Below are 22461 nucleotides of genomic sequence, written 5' to 3' on the forward strand. Positions count from 1 at the left end.
TTTCTGGTAAGGGATGTGATTTAATTTATCATGTTTTGCTTTTTTAATGCTTGTAATGGTTGTCTTTTAAATCCACTAATACTTTGTGCTTGTTTAGTTTTGGTTTTGTGCTTCCTGCAGGTGACAGCACCCCAGGAACATCGCTTCACCTGAAGCTGGGCACAATGAGACCTAATCTTGGGTAAGAGACCTGTAAGGGTTGGAGGTCCTACTGTGGCAGACTTAATTTGGCTTCTTCTTCATTGCTGTTTCCTTTTGTCCTTTCCTTAAAGCATTTCTGATCAAGTTGAGATGAAGGTAGGCCCCTTCTAAATTTCGCATGTGCATTTATCCGCTAGCTGAATTAACTCTATCTTTGGCAATTTTCACCACTGTTATTCAATGCAATGCTGCCTGTCAACCCTCTGAGCCTGCAAACTAGCTCAGGACCCAGGCTCAGCTCCCAACATTGCAGCATGACATGCTGCCACTTAAGCACTTAATTATACATAAGGAGACAACGATCCACATTGTACCCTTGACAAAAGAGCCACAAGGAAAAATAAAGTCCCACTGCCTTGCCAGCCAAAGGGATCTTTGCCAGCACCAGGTGGTGGGAAGCATGAGGCAAGTGAGAGGGGTGACTCCTGGCACTGCCTGTGCAGCCACAGTAACAATTAAAAAAAAATGCTGCTTTTGAGAGAGAGGCCAGTAGCATTTGGCGTTTGGTGTCAAGGGGCTGAAAAGGGTGCCACGTGAGGCTGAAAAGCCTTGCAGCAGTTCCTAATGAACCATTTTCTGTACTCCCCCTCCTACTTGGATGATTGTACTTAGCTGGCTACTGTGCTCTTGTGTCCAGGTTTTGTCAAGTGGTTATCTTCCTGCTTGCATCTGTTTATTCTGTATTCACCTCTCTATCTGGAAGGGTGCAACTGAATGTCAATGAAGCTATTGGGATTCTTGTGTGTAACTGAGCTAATCTCTCTTGGAGTTCTACCAGTGGTCTAATTTAATTACCTTGTTTCAAATACAGTTTTAGTGGGAAATGCAGAAGAATATGAACATGAAATTCATCCATATACATAAACATATACTGTGCTTGTTTTACATCTGCTGTGGTATCTGTACCCAGCTCCTCTTTCCTAGTAATAATGGACAATCTCTAAGTCATTGGACAGGGACAACTGGGCAGCAAGTGAGTTTAGTGGCAAGTGCAGGCCTTGCAGACTTTCTGAAGTTTAATAGCTTCGTGTAAGCTACAGTAGTACTCTCCTTCCTTTGAACATTAACATCATGCTGTAACTTCACCTTAAAGACTTTTGTGTTCTAATAGAAGAAAACCTGTCTTTATATAAGTTTATTTGAAGAATCAATGTATGTTATATAAATTAATGCTGTGCTAGCTAGGTAAATGGTGTAGCTGAAAATGAATTGGTAGAATGTTTAGAGTGGTTGAAAATCTATATTCTATATAGCCACTGCCTAGTTTAGAAGGTTGAGGCATTGTGATTTGCACTTCTGTGTCTCTAGTTCAAATTTATAGGAGAATAATAGCAACATATTTGATGGCATATCTATAGCCATAGGGACTCTGAAGTCATGCTGCAAGGTGTTTAAGGCAGTAACAGACAAGTGTCACTTTAAAATAGAAAGGTAAGTAATCAGTGATGTTAGTCCTTTCCAAGATTTTGTTGTAGGTTATGTGATGAAATCTCATCTTTTTTAACTATGGAACAAAAGATTATTTGAAACAAGTATCTGTCTTTAGGAAAATGTGTCTATTATGTGTTTAAAGAGAGGTTTACTTTGTATTGCATGAAAGCTAGATATGCAAATGGAGTATCTGCTTATAAATTCTTATGGTCATTGAAGAGATTTTACCTAATTCTTTTCCTTTAAAAGAAAAAAGTATGACAAAGAGAAAGATTTTAAGCAGATGACTGGGATCCAAAGGACAGATAATGCAGGCTCCAACTGCATTTATAATAGTTCACTTCTGTAAGTGAAAGATGTTCTCTATTTAGAAAAAGAATGAGAATATGAAAGATGTTGTGTCAGTGATTCTTCAGGTTTTCATTCTATTGTTCAGAGTGGAAGAAAAAGTCTTTCCATACACCTAGCTCCTCTTTTCAAATTCCCAGTTTCAGTATTGTGTGTGCTCCATGGAGAGGCTGTACACAATTATGCCTTGCTAGTAAAACAAGATAAAATAATAGAATCCCATTGCATTGTCACAGAGATAAAGCATATGATAACTTATTGTTTTAGTTGATCAGCAGGGTGGCCTAGTACAATGAATTCCTGTCTCCTGGCTTTGGCTTATCTTCTGATTCCTGAGAGACACAACAAAGAAAAAATAATAATAGCAGTAGTCTTTTTGCTTTCACCTTATGTGAATATTGCAATAGTGGAGTCTTATGACAGAAAGGACAATGATTGTGTGTACTACCTGAACATCAATGGCATCACACGCTGTAGTGTGACTCTGTATTGAAATGCTGGACTTGTGTGATAATAATTGTACAGGATAATAAAAACACATTCAATATTCAGTCACCTCTGGCCTGGTTATAGTTGGTAGCATACCTAAAGGTCTCTCTTCCTAAATCAGGCCTACTCGAAGTACTAAACATATATACCATAAGTTTCTTCCCTAAACAACTCAAGAGTTTTCATATTCTAGTTCTTGGAATGTGCCATTCTGGACTATACCTGTCAATTATTGCACACATTTCTACAAAAAGAGCAAAGGTTCTAGATCTCATCTACAAAACTTTCTTTATCTATCCAAGGAGAGCAGTCAAATCGTCAAAACATTATTTTCTTAGAAATAAATAATAGGCAGCTTCTGCACTTCGTAATTTGATTTGTTAAGAGCGGTTGTCTTGTCTCTTGGTTTGAGCAATCAGAAAGCAAACACAGAGCATCTCCTGCATCTTATCTTGCTCTGCATGAAAACGCTTCCCTGCTACCAGCCAGGGGTTTAGCTCAGGCCACAGTGGTTAATTTTTGAAGAAACGCCTTATTAAAATATTCTGAGCACATAACTAATAATAGGGAATTAAGAGAGATGATACTGTCTGTTCTCCATACACTCTTTTTCCCTGAGGTGCTGTGAAAGAAATGTGAATTTTACAGGTACAAAATGTATTCACCCACCTCTTTCTTGCACCCCAGAGGCAGAGTACTGCACAAATCACTGTGCAAAACCCCTCAGAGCCATGCTCAGGAGGCCATGAATGCCTGTGCTGCAGTCTAAGGCTCTGGATATTTTTTAGCAATTCAAATCAAACACCCTAAATTTTGTGGTGGATATCACAAGATGGGATCATTCAGAGAACTTGCATTGCACATCATAGTGGTGTCCTTCAAAGTGTTCACAGTACCAACTTCTTCCCCTTCTCCCATCCTTCAGTAAGCAGCATAGCGGGGCTGCCTCTAGGAAGGGCTTTAAAGATCAGCCTCACTGCAGTTCTTTAGGAAGGGATCTTGTGCCCTTCTGAGGCCACTGAGAAGCGGCAAAAGCTATATTCCTGTGCCTATAATAGATGCAAATTTTGCAGATGAAGGAGAGGAAGCTCTAACAGCCGTTGACTGCAATCTGCAATCTGTGAACACTACTGTTTCATTTATAGTGATGCTACCTAGGCATTTGCACTTAAAAGGAACAATAAAGAGGTGTCAGAACAATCGCAAGGCTGCAGAATTTAAACTGCAGCAAAGACGTTTGAGCCATGTGAAATGTTGCCTGCAAAAGATCTGCTTTTTCCGTTAGTTTTTGTTTTTACTGAAGGCTGTTCTAGTTCTCCTTGTTTTATGACACCGAATGGTTCATTTGCCTTCAAAGACTCAAGATGCAAAGAGGGAGGGAAACAAATTAAGTCAAAACTGCAATGGCTGATGAAAACTGCACAAAGTATGTCACGGCTCTTTTTTATTTCTCTATTTAGTTTTCAAGTAGCTTTGTTATGCAACTAGATGGTTGATTCATTAACTTGCCAGCCAAACTCTAGCAGATAGCAGTAGAGTTGCTGTAATGTTTTGGTGTTATTCTTGCTTACAGGACAAAGGGACAATCCTCAAATGATGCAGCCTTCACAGGTATGCATGTACCATGTTGAGGATCTGAACTGCTGTTGCCTTTTAGTCTCGATTTGGAGAGGGGGTTTGGCATAGGTGAGAAATTACACACTAAAATATTAAAAAAAAAAAAAAAACTATTGGCTGTCAACTAACAGACAGTTCCTGATTAACAAAGAATAACGGGCTTGCATTTAGTGTCCTGTTAAAAGCACAATAAGCTGTGACTGTGACCATGATTATCTGTGGGTGTTGCTACTTACCAGCTCCAAATATGAAAGCTATGTGTGCCTAAGAAAAACAAGAAAATGGAAGCATTCGTTCTTGTACCAAAACAGGTGTGTTCAAAGTGCCCTAATGCTACTGAATAAGAGCAAATAGCCCTTGAAAGGCAGTATGGAGTCTAAAAAGGAATATATTCAGTTTGTACAAAAAAAAAAATTATACTAAAAAAAAAAGTTGGAGTAAAGCTATATGAATGTTAGGATAAGATTGGCTTTGTAGCTACAGCAGAATAAAATGCATTATAGGACCTGTTGTCATTCTAGATCTTCTAGACTTCCTACGGGATACTATTATCTGATTTTTTTTATTAATATCATTCATTTGAATTCCATTAGTGTTCAGAGGCCCTAGTTGAGACTCAGTCATAGTAATCTAGCTGTATCCCAAAAATCTCACAGTTTAAATAGACAAGATAGGCAATTAGCACGTAAATGTCCCACAACTGAAGAAAAATCAAATTGTCTAAGACTTTGTCATATCTTAATGTTAGTTAGTTTGTTGTTTTACATCCCTCAGTAAAATGAGTGATCTGCAAAATGAGAACATGCTATTCTCATCTTTCAGAAAAGTTATAGCATAACTAATGATAGCAAAATGCTCTAAGAGCCTTCTAATTGATATATTAGAAGCTTAAAGTGACGATGTATTTCATATAATATGGATTTGAACTGTGTGAGTCTTTTGAATCAGTAGCTTTTAGTGAGGAATGTATTTCCCAGTGTAAAGGTGGGGGCGGGGCGCAGGCAGCAAGAGTGTTTGTTTTAATAGTTCTGTCTGTATGTGTGTCTGTACATGTGAGTGAACAAGAGATCAGCAGGGCAAAACGTACCATAAATGCTGTAAAGTCTCATACAATTGTGTCAAGCAGTAAACCCAAATGAACTTGCAAAGTCATGCACTAGTTCAATTTTGGAAAGGAAAATCTGGCTTTGAAGCCAACTAAATCAATCCCTAGTTCAAATTAAATTTGGAGTATCCTGTGAAGCTCCAATACACAACTCCAATAACAATCACCATTTAAGATGCAGGCAAATAATGTTTCATTTAAAAGAAATTGAATGAGGATTACTGACAGAGAAAGTTTTTGATGCTGTTTTGTCATTAAAGTCAAATTATAGCATGATTGTCTTAATCCCATATGTCTCAATCATCTCTCACTCCTCCTGTCTCTCTTTAATGCACAAAAAGCCCTGTGCATGGTTGGTCTTGTGTCTTCATCTCATTAAAACCTTGCCATGCAAATGTATCATAAGTGTTGCCTGAAGACTTCTGTCTCATGCAAAATTTAGCTTAAACTCTACTGGCATCAAATAATTTGTTATGCACAAACCTTCTGTTTGGTTTGCTGACATTCCTTCTTAGCTGGCTCTCATGGTGATTCATTATCTTGTGATATAGATTTCCAAGTATCATCTTTGTATTGATTTTTATATCTTTAATAAGCACTCCACAGAAGATGGCTCCACTTGGTGTCATTGATCGCATCAAAAATTCAAGGCTTACAGAAATACTAGAGGGCTAATTGGTAGCAGAACATTTCAGACTTAATCTTAATGCAGTCTTAATCTTCTGCACTAACCTTACTTGAAGATTTCCTTATTGAGGCCAATGGGAAACTAGTGAATAACTGGAAATTACCTGGTGAGAGCAGGTAACACCATGAGGACTGTAAATGTGGAAAACGGAGATAACAAAGATTAGATCTGAAAAACAACTTTCTTTTGTCTCTTTCTCTCCACTTAAGTATCCCCCTTAAAGAAGAGGCAGTACATAATTCTCCTATGAGCTGTGTGGAAAAATGCATGTTCGCTGCATCACTTACTATGCAGTGGGCCAAATGGGACTGAGTTTCTGACTTGATTTAAGGAAAACTATTACGTCCGACAAGTTCAAAAATGTGTGTTGTAGGTCACTCTTTTCAAAAAGAAGGGATCAAAGATAGGTAATTTTCATCTTTAATTTCTTATGTAAAAATTAAGGGCTCTATTTGTAAGCTTAAGGCCTCAGACAGTCAAGTCTTGGCTAGGTTTGAATTTAGAATATTTGAAAATGTGGGCCAGAAGAGCAATCTGGGAGTCCTTCAGACTGTTTAATTTGCTCTAATGTGTTGTTTGAAGCTTCTATTTCTTGTTAGGTTTTTCAGCAACGTGATCTGTCAATGACAAGGAGGTGATACGTGTGTCCATATTTTTTCATGACTGCATTTGTGACACTTTTTCACTAAGTTATTTTCCAGGATTTTGCACTGCTGAGTTATATTCTAAAACTTCAAAACAACTGAAAATAAACGACACTGAGATATGAGGGACGGATTTTTTTAGAAAATCCAGTGATAGACGAAGAACGTGTAGAGACAGCAACGTGTTAAAACCAGGAAAGATAATTTCTCAAAAAGGCTGCCCTTGTAAATTGTTAAAAAGCTGTTAAAAAAAGTGTCTCCCAACAGCCACATGGTCTGTGGATTAAACATAGCAAGGCAGATTGTCCAGCTAGTACTAAGAGTATCAATCAGGGCTACTCAATCAGTTCTTGCCAGTAAAAGGCATTGAGACAGCACCAAGTCTGCTAGTTCAGTCAGGCACTGCATGCCATCTGTGCAATGGGAGCTGCTGCCTGGTATGCTTCCTAAAAGATCAGAAGAACGGTTAGAAACATGGGATCTCCCATAGGAATGTGAGAGACATCATACGTCTGGGAACTTGGTGAGAATAAGAATGAAATTTATTCATAGACTAGGTTGGAATAACCTTGGTCACTTTTTGATAAATTTCTGGGGAGATCTCTGTCCATACAAAGCCTCTGTGGTACGCAGACCTTTTTTTGCACTAGACCTTATCAAGTCTGTCAGCTTAGCACTAGTTTCTTTATGAACAACTTAAATTTGGAGCTGGATGTAAGAAACTCACATTCTCACAAAGTCCAATCAAAAACACATTACATGGTTAATGCATCCATACACCCCTCATGCCTTTAATATGTTTCTGTTGTCACTCTCAGACTGATAGGAAATTGTCCACATCAACGAAATCTTCCCAAACAGGAATCTAGTGGCTCTTTTCATTTCAGATTTTTACTGTGTTCATCACTATAACCTAACTGAGGAATGTATTCATGGAGTAAACCGATCAGTCAGGGAAATGCTGTCACCTTATTTTCAGGGAGAGGGCCAGAAAATTGCAAGGTCAGTCTATCCACTGCTTATTCATAGTGGTGAACAGTGACTTCCAGAATTTTTGTCCAGCCCCACAGAACAATTCCTGTGAATAGTTACATACAAATATATTCCTTAGCCATCAGCATGACTGAGGGATTTATGGTTTGGCCCAGGGTCAACAGGTAGGCTATTTCATGAGGGACAGTGATACAACTGGAATGTAGTCTAAATCTATTGACTTCCAGCCTTGTATTTTTCCTTTCTCTTAGTTTAGAATTGGATTCCATTTAAAAAATAAAATAAAATAAAAAATTGTGTGCATTCAGTGACATTTATTATGGACATGGTATAGAAGATGCACACACTATCTACCAAGAAACAGAATTGGAAGATGCAACATTTCGGCCAAAAATTAGATGGCTGAATATTTGTACCTGAACTCAAATATAAACACAGGGGAAACCTCCCGTCTTTGCCCCCCCACAGCAACATAATACAAAAGACTCCTAAAAAAGTACCAGAGCAAACATGATCTAGATGTCTATTGAATATCTGCCTTTCTGTCCTCTTAAGACTTTTTTAATCTTTTTTTTTTTTTTTTTAGCTGGATTATTTCAATCTTTCAAGGATGGAGAGAAAGTGAGCAAAAAAGCTACTGGTGTTTCCAGTAAAAAATAAACACTGAACAGTAAAAGCTTAAGAGATCATTTGTTTGCTTTCATTTCTACACAAAATGTTTTTATTCCATGCATTGTTTTGTTTTTAGAAAACTTAAGGTTTTGGAAGAAAAGACCTGTGGTCTCATGCCTTAGTTACATGCTATGAGAAAAAAGAAGAATTTCAAAGTATAACTTACAGCTTTTAGTAAGCATCATTCTTCAAATATATCCCTCACTTTGTCCACCTGCCAGTGTTCATAGTTCACGACATGTAGCTGTGAGGCCTGGTTGTGCTGCAGGACGTAAGAGTAATTCCCATTGATTTCAATGGGTATTACATGCATCCTGCAGCGGGAGAGTAGGGCCCTCAGGTTTCCCTGAATAGCAAATAGTCATGTAAAATCCACGGGTCCTATTCTTTCACTGCAGGATATGTTGAAGTCAATGGGAGTTACTTGTTAGATGCTGTGATGGGAAAAACTTATAAGATAAAGCTGTCCATTCATTGTTGCATTTTGATGAATTTTTTACAAAGATCCTAGTAGTCTCATTTTTTCTATAGGAAATATATTAGCTTCTGACCTTCTTTATTCCACTTTATAATTAAAAACAAAGCTAACACATAGGAAAACACATACAAAGCAAAAGCCCACGGAAGAAATGGGAGAAAACTGCATTTATGGAATCACTATGATTTTAGCATAGATGCTAAACAACTCTTTGTGAGAGACTGAAATGTGAAATTTCAGTCATGAAATCATGAAAGTAAAGAAATGAAATTCTCTAGAAACGCTCTCTGCTCACACCAGGTATCCCAACACAAATATCCAGTGTTGATGCTACAGATCTAAAGTGATCTAAAAAAGGAGCTAGAAGTTGGGAAATCCATGCAAAAATTTGAATCTATTTCTCAAACTTTTTCTTATGGCTTGGATTTTGAGGCTGAGTTCTCATGAAGTCAAAGTTTGCACCCAAAGCAGAATTCAAATATCTCCTTCATTAGTATGTTACAACATTAGCTGAAGGAAAGGGTTTCTTCCCCTCCCCCTGCCCTCTCCTACTCCTCCACCCCCAAGTGCTCTCCTTGGTAGTTTGAAAGCAGCAAAGAACTTAAAAAATCTGGGCAGTCTATCAGTTTGCTATGGTTCATTTTAGCTAATCCAGACATCCAGCACAGCAGGGGGAAAACTGCTGTATCTAGTGAAACAAGAGCATGAATAATTAAAACTCTGTTATTAATGAACTTCCAGTCGTTATGTAAATGAAACTGATTTCAAGTCTAATTTGTCAGCCTGAATTCTTTTTCTGTTCTCCTTTTGTCTAGGACAAGAACTCATCATAATGGACTTGATAATAAAACACTGGCAGACATGCTGTGTGCAGTGCCCATCTGAGTTAGGGCTTTTAACATGGTTAATTGATACAGTTACTGCAGGATAAGTCTATAAGGCATTTTGTATGGCTTTACGTTTTACAAGCTTTTTTCTTTTTTTTCTTTTGACAGTGCTAGCTATTCTTTGCACATTCCTCATTACCGTTTACCTTTACATGAGGGGTGGCTTGTAATTACTGGCTGGTAAATACTTTCCTTCGCATTTTGTGTGTTGTTCAAAGACAGCAGAGTTCAGAAAGGTCTGTGGGAAGGGAAGTCTGTAGTTATCAAACAATAGCTAACAGTCACCAGGCGAAAAAGCCTGTCAAAGCACAAGGCTACCAGGCACTGGGTCCTTACCCCATTGTCTTGGATCAGGTGTCAGTCATCATCCTGCCCACTACATTTACTTTGATATGAAATAACCAGTATTGAGGTTATGTAGAAAGGACAGGCACTCCATTGGAAAGGGTAAGACTAGGATCCAAAGCAAACCCTGAATTTTAACTTTTTTACTTCCGCCAAAACCAGGCAGGATCCTTTGAAATAGTCCATACACTATATTGATCAAGCCAGTGGTAGACAGCAGAATTTGTTGTGAAGTTGATGGGGCTGAAGGGTTGCCTCCAAAATTTAATTTTCAAATAATGATTTTTAAGTCATCTTACTATGTGTCCCTTAATTTTTACCAGTTAAGTCTCTTCCCCCACCCAGCTTCTTGTGAATGTATTCAGTATATTTTGGACTATTAGTTCAGATTTATATTGTTGTCAGGATTGAGTGTTTAGCGGGAAAAAGATGCCAGTGAAGGTTCAGGAAGTAAGGAAGGAGAGGAGCATGAGCATATATTTCCATATGTACCTTGTGCTAAGAAAGGAAGAGGTTAACAAAAGAATCATCAAAATAGGATATTAAGAGAATAAAAAAAAAAAGCCATGGAAGAAACAGTGTCTGCAGTCCCCTGGCACCAGCCTGCGTCTGCTATCAAGGAGGGGGACTGGAAACTGGCCATTTTAGTCACAAGAAAACTGTGAAGTAGGAACTGTTTATTTTATCCTGTGTCAGAAACAACCCATCTCTTTGTCTTTTGCTCTTTGGGGCTTTTTTCTTTTTTTTTTTTTTTTTATATTAAGCGTGTTCTTTTTGTGCCAATTTTTTTTAATCAGCTTGCTTTCTTTAAAAGGGACAAAAAGCAGGGAAGGATCACTGGTTCTACTCACAGGAAATTGAATAAGGGTGAAAAATTCTCTGTATAGAAGTGGGAAAACTTTTATCTTAAAGGCTTCCTTTCTGATTTTTCTTTTTTCCTCCACCTTAGGCTTTCTCTCTGTGCCATCTTTGTGCTGAGGTCTAACTAAATGCATACAGGGTAATGTTTAGAATTACCTTCTGAGGCATTTTTAGAGTAGACAAGCCTGTTGGCCCTTCTTTAACCTAGTAAGCCAAGTCAGAGGTCTCAACATTTTTGTGGGTGTGGAAGACCTGAGGCAAAATGTAGAGGTCTGGGAGCTGGAAAGAATTAAGGCAAGAGCAGGACAAGAAGTAGGTGGTGAGTACAGAGAGAGGTAGCATTTCCTTCAAATGGTATTGCTGGGACAACAGCAGTAGCAGAAACCTGGGAAATGATGAATCTATGGGTAACGATAATAAGGAAGCAGAGCTAAGGCATATAGGAAAGTAGCATTAAGCAGGGACAGAAGGCATGGGAAGCCAGTCAGGCAGAGAGCCTACAGCAAGAATTTTTTTTGCATTGGTTAGAGACTGATGGCAGATTTTACAGGAATGGGGATCTGAGTGATTTCCCGTATTCAGCTTCCTTAAAGATACTCTTGAACGTGTAGATTTTTTGCAAATGTTACATGTTAGGTATTAGCAGGATTCTAATGAAACTTGTTAACTGGAATTAGTTTTAAATAAAGCTTTTGTCCTGAAATCATGTTCATTTATCTTGTCAGTGCTAACATACAAAAAGGCTGGATGTAGACTGCTACATGAAGGGGATAGAAAGGTCTCTCCAGGCTTTTGGGGCATCTCTCTCAGTTCTTGGGTCAACTTGCCTTGTTCAGCCTCCAAATCCATGGAGCTCACCTGGAGCCTGCAAAGGGGAATGCCTGTCTGCCAAAACCCTGTGTGGGTGGGAGGGCTTCCAAGTGTACCATCAACCCACTGTGTCACACGCTAAATTGTGATATGTAAGTTAATGTTCAACAAAACTGTCCTGCCTGGAAGAGACACAGATACGCCAGGAAGGAAAAAGTTTGGCACTTTCTGCTTCTCGCTGGGTGGGACAGACGTCAACCTCAGGCTTTGCTTTGGAGAGCTGTTGGGGACATTTCAATTCTCATGCTTGCTTTTCTTTCCTGTGCAAATCATAGAAGGTAGTCAGGGAATACTGTGCAGTTTCTGTCAAAGGAGAAAGCAGTTTTAAAAGCAACTCCTTTCTGTCACACCTTGAGCTGGGAACTACATGGTGCTTTGAGCATTCTGTCAAAGCGGTTTGGTGTACTCAGGGTATGCGTTAAAATTGCTGTGGGAATGTTACCAGTAGAGAATATCTGTGAGATGTATTTTTGGAGGATGTCTTTTAATATCTCCTAGCCTGACTTTATTATTTTTACAATAATAAGACCTAAAATAAATTAAGATACTTGCTGAAGCTTTAAAATGTTCTTGCAACATAAACATAATGTAAAATCTAATTTGGTTCTAAGGCTAGAGCTGAAAAGAAGGAAAAAGAGAAGAGAGGGAAAGAGGTTCCATGTTTCAGGGAAACAAGTTTTGTACAACAAAGCAGGCATTTATAGAATACTTCATTTTAATTCAGTGCAGCTAATATCCCAGTTTATGTTGTTTGGAGTAATAACAGTGTAACACAGAGCTGTAGCAAAGATTTGCAGGTTTTCTTTAGGTCAGTAACAGTTGTTATAAACACGTCGGGCTATTTTTTGTTAGCATTCTACTCCATCTACATCCAGCAACTGGAGGGGAGGGGAAGGGAAGAGGGTTAACAGTTTTTACAGTTTAGAAGGCTTTTCTTTTTGTCACATTTAAACTAAATATACACAGGTGGCTAGGTGGCACTGTGGATTAATGTACTTCTGAATTAATGTGCCTGGAGTGGCTTGTATCACAAAGTGAGCATATCTGAAGTGCAAGCTTGCTTCCCCTCCTGATGCATCATGTTTGCAGTCACTTGAGTTGCATCGTTATTTGTACTAAAATCAGAAATCCAAAAGAATGGGCACTTTAGTCATTCAAGAAGTATATTGATGAATGTGTGTTTTGGAGCTATATACTGCTTTGCAGTCACTGTGCTGAAGCTTGCTATTTATTTTAACTGTAAGAAAGAAAGAGTCACCTAAACTGCAAAAACTGTGTAAAAAGGAGAAAAAAAAAAAAAAAAAAGCTTTTCAGGTGTTTGACATTGAGTTAAAAAAAATAAAGAAATAAAACAAGTACTTCTCCAGCTCTATGGGCACCAAGTGCACTACAGGAGCACTTTAAGGCTGGGAGCTGTGGGTCCCTGTTCAAGCAAGAAGCATTCAGAATCACAGGCTGTAAGCTGGCTGAAATCCAGCCATGCCAAGCAGGCAGACACACATTGCACAAAGCCATATACAAATTATGTCTCTTTGCGAACCGTTTTTAATGTAAATATTATAGTGTTTTCAGGAGTGGTCCTTCCACTGCAATAATCAGTAAACATAGCTTCAACAGCAACTTTGGTAGAAGTTCCTGATTGCAGTAGTGTCTACCTAAAGCCAGGTGAACCTTACTTATCTAAGGAGAAGTTTCACCAATTTAAAATATTTTGCTTCTCTAAGAGATAGGAAGTAGAATGCATATAACCAATAGAAATCTATTATTGCATATTCTTAGCATCCTCTAGTCAACTCCAGAGGCAATAATCACTATAGGGATTTCTAAAAGGTAATTACTGTATATTGCTTAATTATAGTTTATTAAGATCAAACATACTTAAGTATTTAGTTGATGTAACAAGAAAACATATTCTGTGTTTATAGTTTTACATGCAAACAGTGCAATCTGCACTGAGGCTTAAAAAAAAGTGGTTTTTAGGATACAGCGGTTCAGGTGTCAAGACTACTGAATTAGCCACCTTCCCCTTTGTAATATAAAATACAGTTTCTGTGACCTGAGGCAACAGTGCTTTATGATGCATGGTATGTACTCATCGTTACTACTTCTCTCTACTAAAGTTGAATGTAACAGAGGGGAACTGGTCAGGTACGGAGTATTAACTGCAAGATACACTTTCATGTGTATTATTAGTCAAAGATGTATACAATTAATTAAAGAAACAACTTTGTAAAGAGCTAAGTGTCTGGAAAAAGCAAACTGATTAAGAAAGAAGTACCTAACATCTGACTAGATCTATTTTCCTTAAAGTGAAAATGAAAGCTGCCACTTCTACTGAAGGTCCTTGCAGCCAAGAGATTTCACAACAGTTCGGTTAAAGCCTAGCTAATGAATATAAGTTACTTTGGTGGATTTTAGCTGACTTTGAAATTAAAGTCTGAAACTGTTGGATGCTGCTAGCAGAGCTAGACTATAGCAAAATGGACTTAATAAACTCCATTGTGCAGTTAGATCCCTAGTGAGATTTGCCTTCCATCCATGACCAATTGGTATTATTTTTTTGGTGAGTGGTACTTTTGTCTGTGAGACTGGGATTTCTGGGAGTGATTAGCACTTTTCAGCAGTGATTGACAGGTTGTAGCAGCAATGAGACAATAGGAGGAATCATTAGGAATTCAAATGCAGATTTTTGTTTGCATGCTTTAGGACTGATTTGAGTGGAAGTGAAATCTAGATATGAGGGCAGAAATCAGCTATTATTTCATCCATTTTCATATAATACAAAAGGAAAAAATGAAAATGTGCTGAAAAAATGGAAAAGAGAAGAGGGTAGACAATAAGATCACGTAATTGTTGAACAGGATTCTCCTACTACATCAGTTTTCGTGAGTTTTTTTCTTTCTTTTTTTTTTTTTTTTCCCCTGGGGAATCCTCTCTGAGTGTTTTATGCAGGAGTTTTGAATACATGTCAGAAGTAACAAAATGTTGCTTTAAAAATTTTAGAGTTTGTAGTTGAAATATTTGTTCCTCATACTGAAGAAAAATCACATGTAAGAGCAAAAAATAATATCACTTTGCAGAGGAAATGCATATGTTGGTGCTGTGCTGAGGCTTGATAAAACTGTCTCTGTTGCATCTAAACAAGAGGCCGTAGGGAAATAATTATAGTGACTGATTCCAAGCATTGACCAGCAATTGATAATTGGTCATAAATAATTAGGAAATAATGGCATGTCAGTGGTGTAAATTATGTAAATGTAGTAGCTGTGTCTCTAGATACTGATTCTGAGTGCCTTATAAGTGATTTTTTTATTCAGATTATAAATTTAATATACTGTACATGACAATTTAATCTTGTTTGGCATCAAAGCTACCAAGATAATACAGAATTATACAAGCCTAATCAAAGAGGGAAAAATCAGATGAACATCATTATTTTGGAGAGCTGGTTTAATGGGAGTTGACATTTTCAAAAGAGCATGGATTCTTTCTCTTTTTTTTTTTTTTTGAGACAACTATTAGTCTGAATTAGGTTTTTGAAGCAATAGGCTAACAGAACAAAACACTGACTGAAATTACAGATCTGAAAGTGTACTTCATATCTTATAAGGTATTAAATATTTAAAGTATGATTTTGTATAGCCCATACTGTTTACACACAATGATCATGGCTCTGGATTTTTATTCACAAATCATGTGCTCTTCAAGGCAAGGGCTGTATTTTTTTTGCCTTGTGACTAATTTCTGAAGTTTTCACCATCTTTTCCTTTTCTGTTGATATCAACAAAAGTCTATAACTGATATTTTAGATCTTAATACACTCAGATTATATTAAAAATACATTATATTAGCTAGAATAAATTTCACAGAAAAGTGTAATGCATCTCACGAATAAAATTTAGAGCACAAGGGGAAGGGCTTCTGTGAATGCTTCAGCTCTATGTAGTTTGTTTTTGCTGGACTTGTTAGCATATGGGCTGAAAGATGTTCCAGTATTAGTTATTGATCAAATTTAGTCCTGGTGATATTTTATCCCACAAACTACATAATGCTTACAAGATGATCATTTTACTACATACAGTTTACAAAATGCCTGATATTAATAAGAAACAGGTATTTGTCATAAAGTCAGTTAGTTCCTGGGTGTCGATTCAGTGTAATTTGAAGAAGCTCCTGAAAAGTGCCAGGTAATATATTCTGATGCCAAGCTGATGACCCAAATGTACGTGGCTCTAGCATAGTGCACACATACACAGAGTAGTTGTTGCTGCAGTGTCGTGCACCTGCATTAGTGTGGGAATGGTTTCAACTCTCCTCTCTACCTTCAGATTTTCATTCTTATTAATTGCATTTTGTCACCCAGAATAAACAGAACCTTTGAATTTGCTCTTAATATTCAGCACGTATTTGTTTCCCACTGAAGCTGGTAACGTGTGTAGGGCTTTGCTGATTCAGGACCTGGAGGGATGTAGTGACGCTAACATTTGCTCAGTAAGGATAGCAATAGTTAGGATGAATAGATAAAGTGGAAGAAAGGGGAAATGTGGGGTGAAGGGAAGAGCAAGAGAGACATATTTGTGAAAATGCTGTAGTTGCCTTCCAGTGTCCTGCCAGCCCAGCTTGGAGCACCTGCTGTTGCTGTGTGAGCAGTAGCTCCTGCTGTTTCTAGAAGTGAAACCGCCCTGCCTGTACTTGCCTGTCAGCACTGCTAAACATTTCTGCTTTCAGTCCAATTAGAACAAGATACTCGCTGAAAAAAGCCAGCACTTCAACATCAACATTATTTAAAAAGAACAAAAAAGCACGAAACTCGCCTGCCAGCTAAAGCCTCCCCCCACTGCCTTTCTTTTTAGTGAAGAACAATTCTAACCTCAGACCTATTCTAAGCATGATCTTTTTTTTTAATTTCAGTGCATTTCCTCATTTTTATTTTGTGTGGTCTTTTTCATATCTCTCATTAAGAAATAGCTATTTGCTTTTTCTCACTTAGCATTGGAAGATTTGTTTTTCCTTATGGGAATTAGTTATAAAAGGAATCTTTTTTTACAAAAAAAAAAAAGTCTGATTGCTCCTTCTGCAATAGAGTCTGGACATTCTAAGAGACCTAACTAGGCAAAAGATATATCTGCATTAAAAAAAATAAGGTAATTTTTAAATAACTCCAAGATAAAGTGGACATATGGTATGAGATAAAACATGTAACCTAACCATATAGATATTTAGATCCACACTGCCTTTTTCTGGCTCTGACAGTGCTCTGTATGGGGAGATAAGGGCAGACTTATAAGGCTATGATTTAGTAGAGGCTATTTCGACAAATTTCCACTCTGAGATTCTGTTCATCAACCTCTAATTAGCACTTCATCGCTTTCAGCTTTGTGTCACCCAGCTGGCTAGAGGAAGATGACACCTCCAACTTGAACTGGGCTTTTTTCCATTTTCTTGGAGCTCATCAAGACATGTGGTGCTTTCTTAAAGTGCAGCTGGTGCTGGCACTTTCATTGTAAATTTAAATCGCTGTGTTTGGAAAAAGGTGATAAGAACAGTTTGTTTCATGTCCCTGGTGTTTAGCCTGAGGCAATTCCCAGCAAATATATTCAAGGCTCCTTCTGGTTTGATCTGCTACACTTTTTTGTATTATTATTATTAATAACAATGCTAGAAAATATCCACCTAAAAGAATACCCTGCGCAGTGTATAAATTTTTTCCCACAGTCACTAAAGTTTAAAGTTTAAAAGAAAACAAAAACACTTTAAACTTCAATTTAGATAAATAGCAAAAATATGAACTTTGTCTGTGTGTATGTTTGGAGAAGGAGGAGTCAGTTTTTTGCAGGGTTTTTTTAATTCTTTTATTAATGCTTACATGTTTTGGAGAAAAAGATATTTAATTTTTCTTGACTTACATTCCACTCTATTACTCATGCTATAGATAATCTATACCTGTAGTTTATTACACATTTTTTCTGCCTATCCAATTTTTATGTTACTTATGAAATAATGCTAATGAACAATGGTATATATTTATATTTTTTATAAGAATCTCAAAGTACTTATGGTTATAGAAACATGTCTAGAAAGCCAGCTTCCAACTTTTTTAGCTGTTGATTATACTCTGTTCTTGTATGCTTATTTGTGTACATTCACACTGTTAAGATCTGAAGGTATACTGCTTAATTGATACATTTTCTGCTTTTTAAAGTGCGTGCCAAAATGAGTACAGTGTTAAGAAAATGGTTTAAGGATTTGCACATCAACTTTTCTATTTTCAAAATTCCCACATTACTATGTGAAGTTTTCTTCTTTCGAATATGTACCCCATATTCACAACTTAGTTATAGAATCAACCAAATTAGAGAGATTCCATCTCAAGAGAGCAGCTATTGTATATTTACTTAGGGCAATTTGGACACTTTTCAAACTCATAATTAAAAATAATGTTTCTTTTTGCTATAGAGTAGGAATCAAAAATCATGGTTGCTGGTCTTTTTTCCTTTCTTTCAATATTTTTACTAATCCTTATCAGACACTGTTAGAAATAAAACTCATATTAACAAAATTTCTATCAAATTTTTACTGAACTTTGCTGATTTGCTGCTGTGCATTTTAATGCTGTTTAAGACCTAGGTCACAAGTACTGCTGCACCACAATAAATGGCATTAAAAGTCTAAGAATCTTCTATAATGACCTTACGGAGTGAGCACAGAATTGTGTCTCTCTTCCTCCAGTGAGGCAGAGATAAAAGTATACATGAGAAAAATTTAGCTAGATTCAACTTTTAAAAACTGAGCCAACACATTGGCTTAGATCTAATTTTACATTCTGACTAATAGTTCTGGTGTAAATTGCCATATTTCCATTGCTATAGAAATTAAACTCTGATTTCTGTATGTGTGGAGAAATGCAACATATGTAGATAATGGCACAATCCTGTATTTATGATATTCCATTTTTCTATAAATATAGATGTTCAGTGATTATCAATAGAGCTGCTCATTAAAATTCAGACTTACATACAAGATGATGCCATTTTGTCTTAATATTTGAAAACCTAAAAATATCTCTCTAGCTCTCTGAAAAATCTGTATTTTAGCATTTACATTCAGCAGTTTATTGCAGTAGGAAATATTTCAAACAGAAGAAACAAATTGTCCCATCAAAGTACTCTAATGATTCAAAGACCATGATTTTTCCAGCAAACTAAATATCAGGAATGAAGTTTAATCAAAGATCTAGTGCTGCATTCCCACTGAAGGTGGGAAATAACTGATTATTTCACTGAGTTTTTGAGAATCAGCCTTGTTAGGAATAAGATCAAGCTCAATTGCAGTGTTGCAAAATTGATGTCCCCTTTACTGCATCTCTTATACAAATGGTTTTACATTGTGAAAGGCTTCCTTTAATGATTGTTTGTTCCTTTGACAAACTAGCTAATTGTCCACTGCTCTATTCATCTTAATTCAGACTCATTACCCTTCTTTTTTCCTCTCTGCTCTTAGCAGCTACTGGTATGGCCTCACACTGCTATCATATCCAGCAACGTAAAACCAATTTGCTGTAGTGCCACAGGGAGCCTCCTTGTGCTACCTGCCAAGTAGATATGAAGTAAAGGGGCTATCTCTATTCCACATACTTTAAAAGCTCTTTCTGGAGCTTTCACTGTTTCCTTCCCACCCTAATACCCAAAATCCCACTTTGAGAATTTCCTCTGTCTTGTTACTGACTGCCCTGACTACCCCTGACCTGAGCACTGAGCTACCCCCAGGGCTCTCAAATTAACCCTACTCCTCCAGCATTTGAGAGGTTGGGTATGGGCCGATGTATATGCTAGAGAGACACCTGTGACACAGGATGAGGGTTTTTTTGATTTTGAGCCCCTGGCTCCTGCCTTCTGCTGCATGACCCCACATGCCAGGCAGAGCTGATTTGGTACATGCAGGCGCAGAGCACAGGGGAAGCCTCTGCACTGATTAGCAAATGCATTTGATGAAGGTCTACGTACAGGGAGTTTCAGGCAGTCAAGTGTGTGGACTCTTACGTTCAGTATGTGGGACTTGACAGATCTGTTTCTCCTTGCCTCTGTGTTGCCTTGTTTTTCTGCCATTGGTAAAATGCTGTAGATGGCAATTCCCAGTTTCTCCCAAATTTCCAAAGAGAAGATTAGTTAGATTCATATTGTTCCCTGAATGGGTGCTACTTTTACATCTCCCAGCAGCTGTCAGAACAAAGGTGTTTTATAACCTTTCACTGTACAAATAGTTACATGAATAAGAGTTGCTTGCAGTTTTCACATATTTTGACTCTCGTTATGTAGTACACAGCAGTCTGTCTTTCTGAGAATGGCTAATACATAGGATTGGATGGAGAGATCTGCATGGATTGACAATTGGTGATAAATGAGGTTCTTCTTATTAAGTGGGGATAAGAGATATTTCCTGGTGAGGGCCCAATTCTCCACATAAAGACAAGAAAGGAATGATAGTGTGGACTATCTGTTAGTTGCTAGGCACTTGATTCATCCTTAGACCTCAAGGACTCAGCATGGAGAACAACTGAGATAAATAATTTGTGTTGGCTATGTCATCTTTTGCTTTTGCCAGGAAGTGTCAGTTTTTCCTTGCCTAGTAATAGCACTGATGGCAATTATTACATTCTAGTGTGTTTGGTACAGAGTATCTGTGTATAAATGCATATTAAATAAATGGTAAAAAAAAGACTACGATCATGAAAATGTTTGTGTGAGCCATACCCTATCAGATAAACAGATATGTTTTTTTCAGTGTAATTCAACACCATGATAACCCAACAACAAAACCAATATAAGTACAGATATAAAGGTATGAAACAACATATTGTCAGAAGCAATAAAAAAGATTTAGCAATGCGTAAACAGGATAGATCCACAAGAGGCCAAGCATGGCAGTGGTTTATTATACACACCTACCTACTGAAAGCCATACTGAGCAGAATGTAAAAGAGAAAGAAGTGGTAAACTTGTGATGGCTGTTTTTATTATTCTGCTCTTTAAGAGGGATCTAATTTGGAATTTGCATTCCACAAGAGTTCTGAGTCTTTTGTGAGTCTGATTTTAAGAGCATTTAACATTTATGTAACTCTTAATTCATCAACGTACAAACATGAACTCTAAACAGCTGCAGTAGGGGCTCAGATGAAATATGTGAAGGTATGCTATTGTGCTCTAGGTTAGTACAGCACTAAACACGGAATGGGCATGGAGATATGTCCCTTGTCCCCCTGTGCGAGAACCAGCTTTGGTATAGCTGTGTGCAGCCACTGTTCACTGTTCTGTATTGGCAGCACAAACCTCCCTAAAGCCATCACAGAGATGTGGGACGACAGTAAGACAATTGCTGCTTTTGCTCTCTTTCGTGTAGTGAAGCTAGCTTAGTAGTTAAAAAAAAAAAAAAAAAAAAAAATCACTGACTGTATGCTTTCCTGAAGCTCTTCCTCAGCGTGCATTTGCTCAGAGCTCCAGAAAGCAATCTTACCAGTCTCTGCAGTCTCAGCATTAGCAAATTAAGGTGGCACATTGATGCATTATGAGATTGGCTTAAAAAATCATGAAATTAAAGAACCAGAGGAAAAAAAAAATTATTCTTCATTATTATTATTTGGTTTCATTTTTATGAACTTTTAGGATATACTAGGATCATATTTTCAAGCTTTTCCTGAGCTGATATTTTAAGAAACTGGGGCTCTGAAAAATAGTGAATACTGTGAAACCTCAAGAAAACCATGAGTCGTCAGTGCACACTGCAGCTGAGCTGGGCCAAATGCTCCTATGGCTTCTGGGGCAGTGCAGGCTTCTAAACAGTCACTGCTATTCTGCCTCATCTAAGTGAGGCTGTGTATTTCTGAAACCTTTGGAGACCTCATAGAAATTTACCAGTTGTGGTGGACAGAGTTATAAGAAACACACTGAAAACATACAATTGCCATTATTTTTCTCTTATAGCTTACTGAGCATACACCCAGTAGTAAAGAATCTAAAGAAAATGGATATAATTGAGCCACAGAATAATAACAATAATATGGCCTTAATTGTAAACTTTAACGTGTGATGGTTTTGAAAGAATTAACTTGAAAGCAAACGCCTTTCACTTTTGGAGATTCATAGTACTTAGGGTATCCTTTATTTAAACACACTGGACAATGTAATCTTGGTCCTGTTCAAGTCAGGCGTATGGATTTCTGTGGGACCAGGATTTAACCAGTAAGCCTTCCAACTAATTACATTTTTAAAAAGTTTAGAACATGATCGATCCTATTCTTCTTCTCATGGATTATATTATGCTATTTTTACTGTGATCTGGGGTGCAGGAGTGTTTATTTTCTGAGAGGGGGATGAGAAGTTGTTTGTGTTTTCTCTAATAATGCTTACTATCTTAGCGCAAAGTGTGCTCTGCTTAAACTTGGTGGTCTGACATGTTTTACATGTATATGTCCTGCTGGGGAATTAGTTATGCGTATACAGGTGAGGATAACTCCTCTCTTTCCCTGCATTGTTTTGCTCTTAGTGAAGCTAAGCTTCTGCAAATAAAAACTTAAATGTTGAGTATCCAGCCATTATGTGCATCTACAGTCTGTGTACAAAGATGAGTATTCTTAATTCTGAACTCTTTCTGTTTCATAATGTGATTGCCTTACAAACCAGAAACAAGTACTAATGGCTTAACTGTGCCAACAAAGCACTTCACATGGGGCACAGGTTTGGAAATGAACTTCAGCACAGACCTTGTAGACATCTGAACTCTATAAATCCACAGGTGTTTAAGTAGCCCTAAGGGCTAGGTCAGATAGCAGACTTGTT

At 37.5% G+C, this 22461-nt stretch overlaps 1 protein-coding gene across 1 annotated transcript in view; it reads left to right on the plus strand.

The window, feature by feature from the left end:
• The window catches only part of ADGRL2 (adhesion G protein-coupled receptor L2), a 395707-nt gene that overhangs the window by 75048 nt on the left and 298198 nt on the right, over positions 1-22461 (plus strand). The window contains exon 3 of the mRNA XM_087730654.1: positions 121-181. The gene's annotated coding sequence lies outside the window, so the exon portion shown is untranslated. The remainder of the gene's footprint in view (positions 1-120; positions 182-22461) is intronic.

This window comes from Nipponia nippon, unplaced genomic scaffold (assembly GCF_047370975.1).
Source record: "Nipponia nippon isolate SJK-2023a ecotype South Korea unplaced genomic scaffold, ASM4737097v1 scaffold_5, whole genome shotgun sequence".
Classification (NCBI taxonomy): domain Eukaryota; kingdom Metazoa; phylum Chordata; class Aves; order Pelecaniformes; family Threskiornithidae; genus Nipponia; species Nipponia nippon.